This window comes from Hermetia illucens, chromosome 1 (assembly GCF_905115235.1).
Source record: "Hermetia illucens chromosome 1, iHerIll2.2.curated.20191125, whole genome shotgun sequence".
NCBI classification, from domain to species: Eukaryota; Metazoa; Arthropoda; class Insecta; order Diptera; family Stratiomyidae; genus Hermetia; species Hermetia illucens.
Genome location: NC_051849.1, coordinates 31,185,240 through 31,204,476, shown reverse-complemented (window position 1 = coordinate 31,204,476; position 19,237 = coordinate 31,185,240). Strand labels below are relative to the sequence as shown.

Sequence of the window (19,237 nt, the reverse complement as noted above, 5' to 3'; positions counted from 1 at the left end):
TGTACTAAGACTTGGCTTTTGCCTGAAGATGACATTCGGTGGTTTCAGAATTTTTGACAACCTATAAGTTCGGCAATTCAACAATTTCATGGCCCATTTTTGGTTTGATAAAGGGTAAGGACGCAATGCCGTGGCTATTCGATTCGCGAAATTGTGATATTTATTTTCGTGGCGAGTTGTTTGCGTTCATATTGAGAAACACACATACGTTGAGTTCGACATGTATTAAGGGTTAAGTATCTGCAAACATAGTGAAGTGGAACGTCGTCTCTAGAGATGCAAGAATCAATTCTCCATCAGATTGATATGCTAAATTTAGGAGTCTTCGTTTTATTCGATTTCTTGAAAGCGTTTTTGCTTCAGATAACGTTAAAAACCAGGTGAGTAGAGAGACAGGTCTGCGAATGGAACGCCTTTTGGAGGCAAAAGATTAACTTGTCAGCAAAATGTTTCATGGAATTATAATTCTCAAATTTATTGGAATGAATATTTACATTGTCCAACTGATGTCCTAATTAAGGAAGAACAAAGTATATCATCTTTAGGTTCAAATATGTCATCATCATCATCATCAACGGCGCAACAACCGGTATCCGGTCTAGGCCTGCCTTAATAAGGAATTCCAGGCATCCTGGTTTTGCACCAAGGTCAACCAATTCGATATCCATAAAAGCTGTCTGGTGTCCTGACCTACGCCATCGCTCCATCTCAGGCAGGGTCTGCCTCGTCTTCTTTTTCTACCATAAATATTGCCCTTATACACTTTCCGGGCTGGATCATCCTCATCCATACGAATTAAGTGACCCGCCTACCGTAACCTATTGAGCCGAATTTTATCCACAACCTGACGGTCATGATGTCGCTCATAGATTTCGTCGTTATGCAGGCTATCGGCCCGGAGGATTCTTCTGTCGAACGCGGCCAAAAGTTCGCAATTTTTCTTGCTAACAACCCAAGTCTCCGAGGAATACATAAGGACTGGCAAGACCATTGTCTTGTACAGTAAGAGCTCTGAATTCAACCTAGTGTCTACCGGTTGTTTGCTAATGAACAAGCTTGCATAGGCATTCAGCTGGTTAATTTTCCTTACCTGTTTTAAAACTTTCAAATCGTCGGCGCTTATTTCATGTCCGCATTCCACCATATGTTTAGCCACCATAGATTTTGTAGGTTTTCGGGAGTACTTGACAGCCAACTCTGCCTCTTTCGTATACTCTCTAAATCTGGTAGTTACCAGTCTTTTCGTTTGTCCGATATACACCTTCGGACAATTTGAGCAATTGATTTTATATATGCCGCTCATCTCCTTCACCGTTTTTCAGTCTTTTTCCCTAGCCAGCTTGATCCTACCAGCTGTATGTCAAACCTTTTCAATGTCCGTTTTATGTGCTTAGACAGATTTGAGAAGGTGACACTTGATCGTTGAAGTGAAATTACTACGTTCTAATCTTCGTGGGTGTCTCCTGATCATCGTGTCTATGGTGGCGCTGGTGTTCTTCCTTGCAGTATGATGTAGAGATTTTCGCTCCGGTAGTCTTCCTCTGTGAGAGGAATTGTTAGGAGGCGGTGGATCATCGTGTCATAGGCTGCCATTTTGTGCTGGTAGCTGTGGAACGAAGTGGCCGGGATTGTACGCTGAATGCTGGTAGCTTTCCTGAAAAAAAAAATTGTCCGTTTTGACGTTTGATTAATAAATCTAAGAAAAGCAATTGGTTGTTAACTTCAATCTCATGAGTGAAGGTTATTTTAGGGTGTAGCGTGTTGATTTTATCCAGCATATTTTGGATACTTGCGCCCGGGATCACTATCAAAATGTCATTCACGTACCTCAACCATATATTTGGCAATAATCCATCCTGCTCCATGTTCTCCTTCAGTAATGCCATAAAGATTTCACTTAGGAGTGGGGAGAGAGGATTGCCGATCGCTACATCCGAGGTTGTATTGAAGTATTTTCCCCTGAATGTGAAATAATTTTCATTCATGCAGAGGGAAGCCAACCTCGCATATTGTTTAGCGTTTCTCCTCCATTCTGGTGTCGAACCAAAACGTAGTAGCCACTCTTCAAATTTTGTCATGGCTTCTTTTACAGGCGTACTTGGAAACAGAGTTTTGACGTCAAATGACACTAGGCGTTCATTATCCGCCAAAGCCCCCACTGCACTCAATCTTTCAATTAATTCTTTCGAATTTTTAAGAGATTGGTTTCCGTTGATAGATCCCAGTTTTTGGCATTCCTCAACCAATCAGTTCGCAATGTTGTAAGTAGGGGAGCTAGAATCTGCAATAATCTCCCTCATCTCATTGCCTGATTTGTGTATTTTTGGTTGCTATCTAATTCTGGGTAAAGAGGGGTTTGGCATCCGCAGCTGGGCTGGGTTATCAACCACTAGAGAGCATTCTTTTAGGGCCTTCTCTATTCGTTTTATGGATCCTGGTAGCGGGTCATTCCTTAGTTCGAAGTAGTTTCCTCCACTCAACTTTTCCGTTACTAGGTTGTGGTAATGTTGCTTATCCATAACTGATGAGCAGACTTGTTAGCACTGATGAAGGGAACAAGTGGTTCCCGAAATATCGGTATTTGCAAGAATAAATATCTACACCAACGAAAAAGAAACAAGTTTTTTTTATTATTTCAGTTTTTGTAAGCTGAAATAGGTTCTGTTGGCTGTCAACAACCGTGCGCGGATTTTAACATCGTAGCTATCATCGGTTGTGATTTTCGACCCTAGATAGGAGAAATTATTAACGGTCTCAAAGTTGTAGTCTTCTATCTTTATTCTTCAGGTTTAACCAGTGCGGTTTGATGTTGTTGGATGGTTGATTTTTGGTACTGACGTTGCCATCATATACTTTGTCTTGCCTTCATTGATGTGCAGCCCAAGATATCGCATCAATTGCCGCCTGTTCGATCTGGATGAAGGCAGTTTGTACGTCTCGGGTCGTTTTTCCCATGACGTCGATATCGTCAGCATAGGCCAGTAGTTGTGTGGACTTAAAGAGGATCGTACCTCTTGCATTTACCTCGGCATCACGGAGCAATTTCTCGAGGGCCAGGTTAAAAAGGACGCATGATATGGCATCCCCTTGTCGTAGACCGTTGTTGATGTCGAATGGTCTTGAGAGTGATCCTGCTGCTTTTATCTGGCCTCGCACATCAGGGTCAGCCTAGTCAGCCTTATCAATTTCCTCGGGATACCGAATTCTCTCACGGCCGTGTACAGTTTTACCCTGACTATGCTATCATAGTCGATTTTAAAGTCGATGAAGAAATGGTCCCACTGATGTCTATATTCCAATAGTTTCTTCATCGCTTGCTGTAGAGAGAAAATCTGATCTGTTGCTGATTTGCCTGGAGTGAAGCCTCTTTGATATGGGCCAATGATGTTCTGGGCGTATGGGGCTATCCGGCCCAGCAAGATAGCGGAGAATATCTTTTAGAGGGTACTCAGCAAGGTGATACCTCTATAGTTACTGCACTGCACTTTTAAGTATGAGACAGATAATGCCTTGCTGCCAGTCGTCAGGCATTGATTCGGTGCCCCATACTTTGAGCACTAGTTGATGAACTACCTAGTGTAATTGGCCGCCTCCATATTTAACCAATTCGGCTGTAATTCCATCGGTTCCTGGCGACTTATGGTTTTCAAGCCGACGAATCACACGGACTGTTTCTTCTAGGCTTGGTGGTGGCAATATTTATCCATCGTCTTCAGTTGGCGGGACCTCCAACTCGCTGATTTTCTGGTTGTTCAGTATTTCATCAAAGTACTCAACCCATGCTCATTCTGTCGAAAATCAAATTTCTCTCTTTGTCTCAGCAGGATGAGCATCGAGGTGTATAAGGCTTCATCCTGCTGACTTGTTGGTAAAACTTGCGCGCCTGGTGCGGTTGCTCCCTGTATTTTTCGAGACCTGTTGGTTCTCTCAGGCTTTCTCCTTCTGCCTGTAAAGTCGTTTCTCCGCTCGCTGGAGTTCGTGATAAGTCTCTGTGCGTGCCCACGTTTTTGAGAATGCAGCATTACTCGGTATGCAGCATTCTCCCGTTCCATAACTAGCTTACGTTCATCGTCAAACCAGCCGTTCCGACTCTTTTTAAGGCTGGGGCCAAGTATATTTGTGGCCGTATTTATGATAACATTCTTCAGGTGATTGTGAAGATCATTTGTTAATGCTTCATCTTTCTGTTGACTGCGGTAATTGCGGCATCCATTTCCCTCTTATAGGTGTTGTGGAGGGTTGTGTTTTGGATGGCTTCAGTGTTAACTCTCACCTGATAGTCAGAGAGGATTCCGGGTAGTATTGTTATTCGAGCTCGGAACACCATGTCAACGAGATAGTGATCCGAGTCTATATTGGCCTCCCTATATGTTCTGACATTCATCAAGGCTGAGAGGTGGCGGCGTTCGAACAACACGTGGTCAATTTGGTTGAAAGTGCTCTCGGCTGGAGAGGCCTCAGTATGTTTTTGGACCGCTTTCCGCGCAAACCAGGTACTTCCAACGCCCATTTCGTGTGATACTGCTAATTGAATAATCCGCCGTCCATTATCATTTGTATTTTGATGTAAACTACGGGAGCCAACGTATCGCCTGAATACGGGCTCCGTCCCTACTTGGCTGTTAATATCCCCAAGTATAATTTTTTATTATATCTGGGACAGGCTTCGAGGGTTCGTTTTACTGCTTCGTAGAAGATATTTTTCTCCGACTCTGCGGTCTCCTCTGAAGGGGCATGAACGTTCATGAATATTTCTAAATTTGCCTCGGAAGCGCAGAGTGCATAGCCGTTCGCTTATGTTTTCAAAGCCGATAACAGCAGGTTTCATTTTTTGGCTGACTAAGAAACCTATTCCAAGCGTGTTTTACTGAATGGCCACTATAATATATGGTGTAGCGACTCTTCTCCAGGAAACCGGTCCCTGTCCAACGCATCTCCTGTAACGCTATTACATCAGCCTTACATTGGGACAGCGTATTGGCTAGCTGATTGCAGCTCCATCTCTGTACAGGGAGCGCACGTCCCATGAGAAAATGCGCAAATCGTTATTCCTTTGTCGTTGCCAGGTTCGTCGTTATGTTATCCGTCCAGTCCGAGGCTCCTGTTGTGGCTCCGTAACTTCGGTTTTCCGTGTAGGTGGGTTGTCAGCCCTACCCAACCCCCCACCTGGAGGATCAGTTGGTACAATTTGTCCCATTTTTAGGCGCGGGAGACTCGCCTTCGTCCTTCTCCGTCTGCAGCTTTTCGTTAAGAAAGAGTTTCCAGCGGTGACCACTTATAGATGGAGATAGAGGTTGGTAGTAGAACTGTTGGGCTTCGTTCAGCAGGCGTTTCCCAGGTTTTATGCTCCATCGTGGGTACCAATCCACGTTTCGCCCTGGGACCTATACTACCCTTTGACAATTTGACACAATTGTGTTTCATGTGAGACTAGGCAACAAATCGTGTTTACGTAAAGGGGGTTTAGTAGGGCCATAGGAAAAAATTCGGACCCAGGATGAAAATTATGCGGACAATTGCATTCATTGAAATTTCTATTCCGAGTCCCCGAGAAAACTTCAGTCCTTGGGGAATCCTCCTTTTCCAGCCTCTCGCTCGCCTGGGATTTAGCATAATCATTCAGTCATGTTATGTTATGTCTCGATTCAAATATTATACATGCTACCAATTTCAGTCTTAAGAAATTTACTAATTGCAGCAATCTTTGGACGAAACAGGACCTTTCTTGGGAAAACCCATTTCCTAATATATTTTACTTGATCTATAGATAAAAAAATCCTTTAAAATGGCATTGTATCCCCAAAAAACCGTAAGTGTTTGTTGTTATTAAAAGTCTCACATTTGAGTCAACCACGTACCAGGTTGGCTCCTACGAATTACGGATTTCCTACTGACTCATCCTGGTGAGAAGTTATTTTTTCAGCCTTTGTGTTCGCTGATAACAAACAAAATTTTTTGTTTAATTCCACGGGGAATTCTCCCAGTTTTTTATGAGGCACTATATTTTTATCAGCGCTTCCACACATTGCACAATGAACTTTATCAGAAATATACATATCAAACGCTTGCGCATACTATCACGTTCGGGGTACATTACTGTTATCCATTCAGTTTCTCTAATAGACTTTTCTAAAAACCAACCACATGGCTCCCCCAAAGTTATCAACTTCAGTCATCCAAGGCTACCAGAGCCCGTGGCTATCACATTCAGACCCATAAAATGAAAACAATGAAAAAGTATTTTTTTTAAATCTTACTATACGTGCCATCTACCACAAAGCGTGTGGTTTTACAATCTCCGCAAATTTTATTATGCATTCCAAGCGCATTTCACTATTATGCCGAAAAGAAACGAAAGAGTCAATAAAATTGTGCATAGGAAATCAGCTGCATCTGGGGTTTTCTTGTGAGAGCGTATCTTTGCATACTAAGTACTTTCGCCAATCTGCTTCTGCCCTTGAAATGGGTACTTTGAGAATGGAGGCTTGACTGTTGCTCCCATTACATCGGGGACTGGTTGATGTAATTGAATAGTCTCGGACGTAACGTACTAAGTGTTACGGTTGAGTTCAGTGACTGGGGTTATGTGCAACTTTTTGCTGGACTCTGCGGTTAAGCGGTGCTTATTTGATCAATTATGCAATCTATAACAAAAGATGTGTAGCAGAACTGGATTCTTTAGCTCAGAGATGCTGCGTAATTCTGTATGGTTTCTTTGTTAACTTCACAGTTAGTAGCTTTGTGATGTATCCATATAAGTATCGCGGTGATTATAGTCTGTCCTACTGTTATTAACCTTCTTCTGTGTCTTTTTCCATTAGATAGGGTCGTATAAAATTGAAGACCTCTGTCATTGGATAGACATAACGACTTGAGTGAAATGGCTGAACAGTAGTTTAGTTTGATATCCAAGACAAAGTTGTGAGTTTGGCATCGCATCTCGCGCAACTGCCTTGAAGCTCCTTCTGCTCGGTCAAAAACTTGCTTAATTCTTTTATTAGAATGGTTTACATTTTCATCGCTCTCAAAACTTTGGATTTTTGTCGCTTTAGGATAAAATGGTACTCCCCATGAGAAAATTCCGGTGAATAGCCTTGTAATGAATTAGGTGAAATGGGCCATAGTTAAAAAGGCCAGCCTGGGTGGCTGCAGTCAACCTAGACACAAGAGTTATTCCGAAAACCTAAAAATTTGGCGAAATTGACAGTGGTTGTCCGCCTGCAGCTCCATTAAAGTGTCCCGTGGATATGCGCTTCCCTGCCAAATTTTTTTGGCTTAGAGAAAATTATGCGATTTCTCTATTATTCCATTGCCTTAGATACTTCGTTATGTGCCTTTACTCAGAATCGCTGAGGATAACCACCTCCTTCTCTCATATTTTCCTAGAAAACTATGAATAATTGAGGGACAGACTCAGTTTCTTACCACTCCGACCATGGGGGTCAATTTTACCTGATGCCCCCTGATGGAATACACCAGATCCTTTCGTGTACTGCAGGATTCTCGTTAGTGGATATGATGTAACACGCTTAACTGGAGTACATGTTCCGCTCTACATCCATCATTATGTCTTCTTCTAATGCTCGGAAAAATAAACGAAGAAACCGCTGAACTGTAAATTAAAAGAGAACAAAACTTCTTTGAAACATTTCTTCTAGCATAAGGACGATTATTTTAGTCTATAAAGATTCCATTGTTGTTCTTAAGCGGGTGCTAGGGTTTCGACAACAGCTTAAAATTTTCTTTCGAGTAGCACAGTGGAGCGCTTCCTTCGAAAATTGTACTTAAACCAGTTAGAATTACTAGAAACCTTTCTTGAAGCTTAGAATGCATGTAGGAGATTTTCCATGCGGTGAGAGTTTTATTTTCTTTGCGCACATACATATATACGAGTAACATTCCCTCCTCAAATTAATGACATTCCAAATGAAATTAAGAATTTTCTAAATCAAATTAACGACTTTTTCCACCAAATTCATGTCTTTCCAAATCAAATTCATGACTTTTCAAGTGAAATTAACATTAACTTTGTAAGGTTTTGTGTAAAACAAAATCGTTTTAAAAGTCGGCTCACTGGCTGTCTGTCTGTCACATGCATTTTTTTTGGAGGTGGTTATGGTGATTGACACGAAATTTGTTGGAAAGGTGGGAACTGTGAACGTTCATGCATACAGCACGTTACATTATTCTACATCGAATTGAAGGGGGAGGCGGGTTTTTCATCAAATATAGTCATGTGGGATATCAAATGAAAGGTCCTCTAGGCTAGAACTTTCCGAAGCCGGTCTTAGTTTTGAAATCTGTTGTAAAGGGGGTAGTGCGTGGGGTCGAAAGTGATAATTTCTTTAAAGGACCCATTCTCAGAAACTATCCAACCGAAAAATCTGAGAAAAATCACACACACCCTCCCCCCCATATGGCGCCGAAGCTTCGAAAAACCCTCCATGCCGATATCTGATCAGATAAAGTTAATATTAGTATATTATTATAATTTTTAATAATTCGCTGCAAAGGATTCTTAAGTTCATCAGCAACAATGTAGGCTATACCATAGAGCATAATCCTACGAAGTTTGGTGGAATTCGAACTATTACTACCCATCTAAATGGCGTTGAGCTCCTGGTTTCCCGACTTGTTACCTTATTAATCCTTGGCTTTTGCTTCCTTTTGAATGTGATGATTTCTATTGAGTCGATAGGGTGCGCTGGCAATTTGGTGGCCTTTGCTAAGAGAATCCAGTAATTTTACTACTTTCCCCGTAATCCGGCTTCACGCTCATTATCCTTCAAATTGAGCAATGAGAATCGTCATGTCCTGATTAGGACTTCTTAAAAAAAGGAAAAATACAGGCTAGCCGATGTTCGCTACTTGTTTTGTGGGAAGTTTGAAATAGAACATCTTGATCTTGCCTTCTCAAACCTGTTTGTACGGTGTCCTTCCCAACTCCAGATACTTCTTCTGATGCATATCATCCTGCTCTCGAATTCCATGTGAAAATTACTCGCCTTAATTTCGAAGTTGCTAAGTTCAACTTTCGAACGGCAATTTCGAAGATCTGGTTCACCACTGAGATTTGAAAAAAAATGCCGACTGAAGCTCGCGGTATGGAGTCAGTAAAGTTGCTGATTACTAAGTCAAGAAGCGAGCACCTAGTGAATGCCGAGGCCGTATTGACATGCAGATTCCTCCAGCCCTTCTGGTCTCACATCCGCAACTCGGCCCAACCCTCTTCAATTTTCATTGAATATTGATGACTCGCTTCAATGATTATGTGACTTATTTTGTAATTACTTTTTCTTGGTGTATAACTCCCCCTGCAATTCTGTTTTCTCCTGCCTGGGTGCATTTGGCCCCCTATCTTCTGTAATACTCCACCGATTCGAGCATGTCATTGGAAACCTTAACACTAACGGTGGATTCGGCCCCGATGAAATTCCTAAACTCCGTTTGCTATAAGCTAATAATTACAGTTTCCTTCGTCCCTGCATAATTTTTAGCAGAAGCCCCCAAGGTTGCCATTGTGTTAGCCTGTGGAAAGAGGCTCTAACTATCCATATATAGAAAAATGGTAATTATACCCTCGCCGAGAATGGCGTCTCAATTCTTCTCTCCCCTTGCTCCAAAATCCTTGAGATATATTAACGACTGGTCGACTGTACACTTTGGCCACCTTATAGCTAAAGAACAACATGAACAACAATTCTTGGCGGGAAATGCACGAATTTTTTTAGGAACTTTGACTCTGTTAATTCCGTCCAAACTTGCCTCACTTAACATTCCCACCTGTACTAATGAGCTGGTACTAAACGTCATCAAATGCCACTCGATGTGTTACTCTCTTGAATTTTCTGTCACTCTTTTTTCTTACTCTCTAGGGAGCCAAGTTCTATTATATCTGAGCTCCGTCCAAGAGTTTGATGCAATTTTCTATGATAAGTTGCGCTTCGACAGACACCGCCTTGATGTCGGCAATCGCACTTCTGGAATGTCTAGCTGCATATTCTACACCTCTGTGAAACTGTCCTTAACGCTATTCAACTCTCTTACCCGAAACATCCTTCAATATTGGGCTATCCTACCCAACTCTACTTTTTGATATTCCTTAGTTAAAACTACGGCAAATCTCTCGCAATATGTGTACTTTCTTTGAACTCTCTACCGGCACCATCTACTGTTCGTATAATATGCGCAATCTAGAAATTTTCGGAATACCCTTCGCGGAGTTTGAACTTTATTTCCACTCCCCGATACTATACTATCGATAGTATAATGAAATACGTTAGACTCTCCCTTGTTTTATAGTTTTAGCATAGGGTAAACTTTTTACTCCCTCCACTTTCTGAGGACGATATTTAACTGAATTCTCTCCGCAAATCGCCCTCTTTGAGTAAATAAACAAATTTCTCGCACCGATTCATAAATCACTCCACAGATCCTATTTTATATCTATCTGGCCAGCCACACAATCTCTGTTCAATCAATCTTTTAACAACTTTCCATAAATTTGTTTTCCACCTTCCACTAACAGCGTTTGTTTCAGGAGCTCTCCGATACATATACCTTATAAGTATTAGTCATTCCATGTAACATATTCCGTGTGACATGCAGCTTTCTGATTCCTTAAATTGCCCACCCTCGGATGGATGAATCGTCATTTTTTGGAACGAAGATAAGTGCTCCTCAACGAGAAACTGCTAAGATCACAGTACATGAAGGATATAGATTCCAAAATATTACTGTTGAAATCTAAACATCAAAATATGTTGTGGGACCTACAAAAGCAACCGCAATGGCCAAGTCCTATTTAGAGGACAAAAGGTCTACCTGGCAATCCACCCTCGATCATGGCTCCTGTGGTATATCAATAATAGAGTCTGAAATTTAATCTACAAAGAATGTGAGGAAGTGCTGCTTTCATCTCTTAGATTGCTTGTCATCACAACCATTGATAAACTCTCTTTGATTACACTGAACGATGCGGTCACCAATTTAATTTCCGCTAGATATAAGCACATTAAATAGTGTCCATCAGTTCATTGATTTACTCAGCGATGTTACCGATAACTTCTACTGTCCACACATAATTTCGCTATTCATTGAATTCAGGTGCCTGGATAGCTTAAGTGGTTAGAGCGCTGGGCTGTCATAGCGGAAGGTCGTGGTTCAAATCTCACTGGTGGCAGAGGGTTTATCGGATACCAGTCGACTCAGCTGTGAAAATCAGAGCAGTAACCTTGGGCGAGCGCAATGCTGATCACATTGCCTTCTGCAGTGTACTGTAGTGTGCCGAATGAATGAAGTAGTCTAACACACTTCAAGGCTTTGATTTAATATGGATTGTTGCCCAAACGATTATTATTATTCAATTTGGGGCTAAGATGACCACACACGAATTCATTTAGAAGTAAAGACAGTATTACTCGCAACTAGCAGCAGTCGATAATTTCAAGCATTTCAGGCAAAACAGAAGCACAGGCTGAAAGAAACGACCAGAGGCTGAAGCAGTGGTGAAAGATGAAAACTTATCGATAAAAATTGAAATAATCTGGAAGTTTGAACCCTAGAATTATAAATAACATCTCGTATTAATAGCAAGTCCTTGAATCAAGATGAAAGTCATCATTATTCAGCTACAAAGTAAAGGTGCGCAAAACATCACCTTAGTAGGTAATGTAATATCATATCACTTTTTGGAAAAGGTGATATTGCATAGTAATATTACATACATCACCTTTCATCACCTTAACCGTTCATATGATGTTATATTATCAACATTAAATATTAACGTTCAGCAATCCATAGTACCAAATATTACTTATTACTAGAATAGTTTGGCTTGCATTTATTACATACAAAATGTGAAGGATACGACAGCACCACATAACTATCATTGAAGAAGGAATGAACCTTTCATGCAAGAGGAGAAAAAAAAACAATAGATCCCATAAGGACATAAGATAATAGATAGTACAATATTTTCATATGCAAAGAACAGGGAATTGTGATTTTCGCAAACGAGCATTACTTTACTTAGATGTTATCTTTGCTTGGCATAATTAAAGTTTGCCTATCACCCTCAAAATTAAAGTCACCTTTCCACATCAAAGCCAAGGCAACATATTCGCAACTGATAGTCGATATCAGCACTCGATAGCCACCTCGGCCACTTGCACTAGGAAATGTTACGTAGACCAACGCCATACAGCAGTCGATATTTATTCTAATCCGTAATATTACAGTCTATAACTAAAAGCCACGAATCTGATTCCTATATGCGCATGCATTCAAAATTATTTTCTTGCCCAAAAGCCAGCCCGAAGCCAACCTAAAGCAAGCCCAAAGCCAATCCGAAAGCAAGTTCAAAACCAACACAAAAACCGCCCAATAGCCAGCCCGAAGCCAACCCGAAAACACTCCAAAAGCCAGCCCGAAGTCAACATAAACCAAGCTTAAAGACAACCCGAAAATATTATAATAATAATCATAATAAAAAAAACATATCCAAAGCTAGTCCGAAAGTCAGCCCGATGTTAGCCAATAGCCAATCTAAAGTAAGCCCAAAGCCAGCCCGATACTCGACGTCGTTATGTTAGGTGTCACTATATTCCATGTGGGGCGAGGGATCATCAAAAGGTGACTTTTTTAAGGGTGATGTCTTCATATCCAAATGGCAAGAAAAAAACCATTCAGATCTGTTAGCATAATGTCACCTTTACGAAACTCTCTCTCTCTCCTGAAGGGAGAAATGTAGACGTATTTCCTAAAGGCCGTCAAAATGACACCTGCCCCGGACCTTGCTTATCTGAGTATAGCAGTTCTATAGTGCTGTATGAGAGTTATTTCCTATAGCCGTAATATTCTATGGTCGAGGTAGTTGGTCGGCCTCTTCATCTCACGCCACGGGTCCGAACTCTGGTTGCGTCAGGCATGTTTATTTTTGGCTTTGTGTTAATTCTGCTCATTGAGGCTCATCATTTGCGTAACATAACAGTGTAATGATAATGAAACCGATGTTTAATCTACTGGACAATAGGCCAGGAAAAAACACAAAGAAGGAAAGAGGGAATGTTTTTCTTATGCTTGGCAAACCAATGACATTATCTTAAAACCAATCTGAATGATTTCTCAATCTTTAGTTCACCAGAAACGCCACTAATTCAGTCACAGTATACGGCGAATTGAAGCTGATAGCATCTCCTGTAGTTTCTACCTGCGCTCCTTTTCAGTTTTTAAAACAGGAATAATGGAGATATAGTCATGGTGGCGCCGATATTAATTATTAAGTGCGCTATTTGGCTACAAGAAACTATGTTATTGGAGCAGTTCACCATGGGTTATTTGTTTCGAAGTTTGATTTTGGAAGCTAATAATGAAAGACATGATTTAACTAGGCCATCTTTTTAATCCCCATTGCAAATGCGAGGGTTCCAAAAATAAACTATTACCAAATACTGCCTTCATAAACTTTTATGTAACGTTCATCCATTCGCTGATTAACACTGAATACCATGTAAAGATTCTCGAATTAGATACAATTTCAGATAAAAAAGATTCAATTGATTCTTTTTTTCTCGCCTTAACAGCCATTTGATGATGCTTTCTGATTGTTAATCTATTAACTACATGGGTCTGTCTGCGTTAGTATCTATTGAGAAATGCTCGTTTCTCAGTGAGAAGTTTATCTAGAAACAATGAGCGGCAAATTTAAATAGATCATCACACTCGGTAGCGCGTACCAAAATATAATTGGAAGAAGAAAGCAATTTCATTACCCATCACCATTCTGTTCAGAGTAGGCATCCAAACAGTGCTTTGATTTCTTGTCTTAACGACGTGCTTGACTTTTAAGTGGTTATTGAAGATGTCGGCTTGATTCGATTGATGATGATTGATGGGATGTGTGGTAGGGGGATACTACTACCGTAGATTTGACTGTGAAGAGTGCTAGGAAATGCTTCTTCTACTATATGTCGCGCCAGTTATATTCAATTATTTTATGAAATACTAAACAGGAATTGTAGGGCGAGTAAGTTCTATTTTATCTTTTCGTGATGGTTACTATGATGTAGTGACTTCAACTTCCAAATCATACTATTGCAATCTGACCACTCTTAGACAGAAGAGATGTATGCACACTTGCGTTTTTGCTTTTGCTAGTTTAATGGATTCCACTTTCATCAAATTACTCCATCAGTACATTTTCGCAGTGGAAAGCCAATTAGTACGTGATTCTACGTTAGATTTCTACTTTTCAGACGGAAAAGGTGAGGAGCAGAATAATGAAAAATACGAACTTCGGTGAAAATCTAGTTAATTATGGAACTAGTTTTAATACCTGAGGATAGTCACGTTTCCTATGTTTATTTTGTGTCAAGTGAACTCAAGTATCTACATCTCTCGACTATGCTTACTGCGACATTTGGTCTAGTGATAGTTGAATAATTAAAAGAATCCAATCCAAATAAGTAAATTAATCTGCAACAAGCTATAAACTTTCTGTTGCGGCTTAAACACTATCTTGTAGTACAGAAAGTATAGCGTTTTCCAATAAGGGTGGGTCGATGTTGAAATGGACTAATGGTACCCTTAAGTCATTCATGCAGAATGCTCCTTATAATGTTCGCTGTGTGGTACATAGCCTTGTGTGGCTATAGATACAAGTCAAATAGGTTATCATCGATCTGTAGCTTTCGACATTGCCGTCGATGGCCTCACCACCGTCGTTTTTAAAGAGATACCACACCTCAGAATCCACCATCCAGCCAATGAAAAGACCATTTTGTCTATGGTTGTTAGTTTGGAACTCTTGGATCAGTTGAATTTTGTACTATATAAATGCAGACCCCAGTCCCGATGCAAAATTCTTTAGGATCAAGTGTGCGAGAAACTAAGTTCTTTTCCAAGTCGAGGAATAAGCCGCCCTCACATGGTGATCCTTTAACGTACGGGTGTTGACTAATTGTCTATCGAATTGGCCATTTTGAAAATATTGGTGAATCAACTTTGAAAGGTGACCGCCTGTGCCGTAAAATGAATGATGTGGCTTTACGGAACCCATACTGCCAATCTGAAAGGCCAATGTGGCTCTCTAATATAAATTACCTGTACCAACATTTTCCTAATAATGTCTATAAGACATATGGGCCTATAGGAGAACGGTTCCCCTGGAGGTTCTGCCGCTTCCATGGTGCAGAAAAGATACCCTCGGACCTGCACGTGTCGAATAATTCCGCGAACATATCCGGTCTACATTTGACGGCAGGCTTGAGGGCCTTACTCGGTATATCGTCCAGACCCGGGGCTTTGCTGTCGCCTATTAAGCTCTCCCTGGTGACTGGTGGAATCACTGTCGCATTTAAGGGTCACTGAAAGGTATCAGTACCCCCCTCTTGCTGGAGAAATAAACCCCTTGAAGAATAGGGCACGTGATTTGCGGAGATGAGCGGCTTCTGATTCGTTCTGTCACAAATTTATAGGCGCTACCCCACAGATGTATGTCTACGGTTCGTCTGGCTCTATGGCAAATCGATCGAAGGCTGGCAAGTTCACTGTAGACACATTGATTTCCGATAAATATTTACATCACCTTCCTTGGCCAGAACTATATTCAACTACGCAAATGCTTTTAATAAGTACATTCGATGGCGTCCGTATTAAAGTCACTGGCTATCATCTTTGGACCTCGTCCCCTTGCGTCGCGAACAAAATTGTCTAACCGGTTTTCAAACTCAGGCAGTGTGAGGCTCGGTGGTGCGTATCAGCTATATACGAATATACTGCATATTTTCTCACACAATCCCACTTGCCGTCTAATTAATGCCGCCTCATCAGTCGAACCACTTGCCGTCTAATTAATGCCGCCTCATCAGTCGAACCTGTGACCCATGCACCACCGTTAAAGTTTGCTGTCCGGTTCATTAATGAGGGCAATCTCTATCGCGGATTCGTAAATGATCTGCGCAAGCATTTCACTGCAGTTAATGCCTCCCTAAATTCCGGGCATTTATCACTTCCGGCAATAAGCCAGTTATCTCGTCCCACCTTTCCTTCGCACAAAATGCATTTGGGGTCCCTATTGCACTCCTTGACAATATGTCTTTTTCTCCACGCCTTCGACTTCGGTTTCGGTTAGTAATTTCCGAAGCTGGTCTTACAGACCTATTCTCAGACTCTACCCAATCTGAAAACTATTGACATGGATGTAGTGTTGGATTCATACCCACTAAAAAAGCATCCCCACCTCTCTCCTGCCTTTGCTCCACCAGACCACTATTTAGGCATTACTTCGCGGGGCGGGCTTGGCTTTCATAGACCTTCATGTTTGCAACTCTGCAGTCTTCTGCTTCTTTGCTTCCTTCAGCAGCTCCATTCTGTCTTTAGGGTATAGCCTCTCGATTTCTTTGCGCTCTTCTTGCGCTTGCTTCTCTCAGGAGTTGGGTTTGTGCCCGCACAATTGTGTGGATGACCGAGGTCCAGTTTGCCTCCGACCTGAGCAATTTCCGGATTAAGTTTTGGGGGCTCACGCCGGCTTCCAGGGTCTCGCTCAGGCTTCTTCTCTCCTCCCGGAATCTTGGGCACTCAAACAGTACATGCTCCGGGTCCTCTGGGAACATCTGTAACAGTTTGGGGAATCATCCACACCGATACGATGTAGATACGATAGGCAGAATTTATCTTTCTCTAGTTCTGTACGTTGTCCAAAGCTTCCGTCCACACAGGTAACGCGTACAACAACACGGACCGCATGAACCCAGCTATCAGTAGCCTGCTCCACTGTTTTGGCCCACCTATGTTCGGCATCATCCTGGCAAGGGTCGTGGTGGCCCTTGCAGCTTTTTCACAGGCATATATGCCCTTTGGAATTCAGCCTGGCGTCGAGAGTCACGTCAAGGTATTTGATGGTGGGCCATGAGACGATCATATGGCTTCTAACCAGCAAACTGATCGTATTTATTTTTCGACGATTTGTAATGAGGATTGCCTCCGTCTTTTCCTCCACAAGGCTCAGTCCGGCCGCCTTAAGCCAGGACCTTATAGCGATGACCGTCTCGGTGGCGTAAACTTCCACATCCTCTGGGAGTTTTGCAACGATCACTATGGCCAGGTCATCTGCAAAACCGACCAACGTGGACTTCTTTGCTACGGGAAGCAAGAGTACCCCGTGATACATCACGTTCCAGACCAGAGGACCCAACACCGAGCCTTGTGGCACCCCCGCGTGATGATGTATTCATTGTGCCCGTCGTCCGCCCCGAACCAGAGGGCTCTGTCCAGGTGCATTAATTCTGGTCAATGACTCCTTAATGCGGCCCTAGTCGGCGGAGTTGAATGTATTTTTTACACCGACTATCACCTTGGCACAGCACTTACCAGAAAGCATTGCCTCTCGAGTCAGGCCCACCACTCTTTATACCGCGCCAACAGTAGAGCGAGCTTTCCGGAACCCATATTGTTCACCCGCAAGACCAGTCCCATCTTCCACGATTGGGAGCAATCTATAGTTAATAATAGGATATTACTATAATTTTTAGTAATCGAAAAATCCCCCTTAAGTTCATCCTAGAACTACGAAATATAGCAATGTAGGGTATAGCATTGAGGATGATCTTATCAGGTTTCTTGGCACTCGCACTATTACTAACAAAGTTATAATAAGTCAAAGTTGTCGATTTTTTGCAAATTCAAAACTGAATGTCAATATTACGCGAAAGTGAATATATATATTATGTGCTAGGTACTAATGGGACAAATGCTCACTCAAATGGCTTTATAAAAGAAATACACAAGACCTTTCATACGTGAAGCATCCAGCTTCCGGTTTCCCGGCTTGTTTTTTGTTCCACCCGTTTACAAAATGTCTTCATTGCTGATCTAATTGCCCATAATGGCAGCAATAGCATAAGACGAACATAATTGGTTCAAGAATTGGAGAAACTAGAAATTTATAGTAAAGATTATTAATAAAATGCTTTGCTGTAGGATCAGAACAACTACATATATGTATGTACTATTCAGAGCAAAAGGGTGCAAGTTACAAGAAGGGCGGGTATGCTTTGTAGTGGTGAGAAAAGTGGACACTACTACTTGCAGTTGCAAATTTATAAGTGTATTTATACCGTTTATAATGTTTGTGGCGCGGCAGAATTTCCGGCATTCGAAATTTATTTCGAATATTGCGAATGTGAGCGGTCAGATGACGCCACCGGCGCTCTCCACACTCGCCACAGGAGTGGAGAGTAGACGGTGAAAGTGTGTAATGAGTTGGGGGCAGAATGACAGAAGAAAAACAATTGCTGTCATTCTGCATCCAAGGTTTGCCAAGAAGACCTGTGTGATTTTAGTCGAGCTCATTTTTAATATATTCTATTTTCATTATTGTGAAGTGTTCAATTAAATAAATAGTGTTTCGAAGTGGGTTCATTCCCCCGCACGCGGTACCAAGCGGTTCCACACAATACACCTCGACATAGTAGGGCCTTTGCGAGACTCGCACGATTACAAGTATTGCCTCACAATCAGCGACGGCGCGCGTGCCGAAGTTCTCTGTCGAGAGTGGATACCTCGCTTTGGCGTCCCTGCAGTGGTCATCACTGCAATTTGGGTCCACCCTCTTCTCGGAGTTAGGCAAACTCCTGGGATTTAAATGCCAGCCGACTACTGCATACCACCCGCAATCCAATGGGATGCTAGAACATTGGCACCGGACGCCGGAAGCCGCCATTATGGCACGCGACGATCCGTCCCGGACTCAAGTCTTGCCTTTCGTACTACTCTACCTACGTACAACCCGTCGAGAGGAGTTTGCTGCCAGCCCCACGGAGCTGGTATACGGGGAGATCCCGAGACTCCCAAGTGATCCGGTGTTCGACAAGAGATCGGGTCTCACAGAGTCAGGATTGGTGCCTCTGCTGAGAGACAATCTCCGACGCATCAAGGCCACACGGGCCACCCAAAAATCGTCTGCACCTGTCTGTGCGCCCAAGGAGTTGGGCACGTGTACGCACGTACTGGTCAGGACGGATGCCGGATGCAGCCTTCTTATGAAGGCCCGTATCACGTTCTCGAGCGGGGAGAACACTTCTTCCAGCTCGAGATCGGTGGACACAAAAAGGCGGTCTCCCTGTCCTGACTGAAGCCCGTGTGTGCCTCAAAACAACGTCGCATTCGCTTCGTGGACTGGTGGGGAACGCAGTTCCGGGTTCAGTCGTGGAAACCCCTCGGTTTCATCTGGGGACCG

General features: G+C 42.3%; 1 protein-coding gene across 4 annotated transcripts in view; it reads left to right on the top strand.

The window, feature by feature from the left end:
• LOC119647714 (guanine nucleotide exchange factor DBS) overlaps window positions 1-19,237 on the top strand; it is a 302,166-nt gene that overhangs the window by 68,983 nt on the left and 213,946 nt on the right. The gene's annotated exons all lie outside the window — the stretch shown is intronic.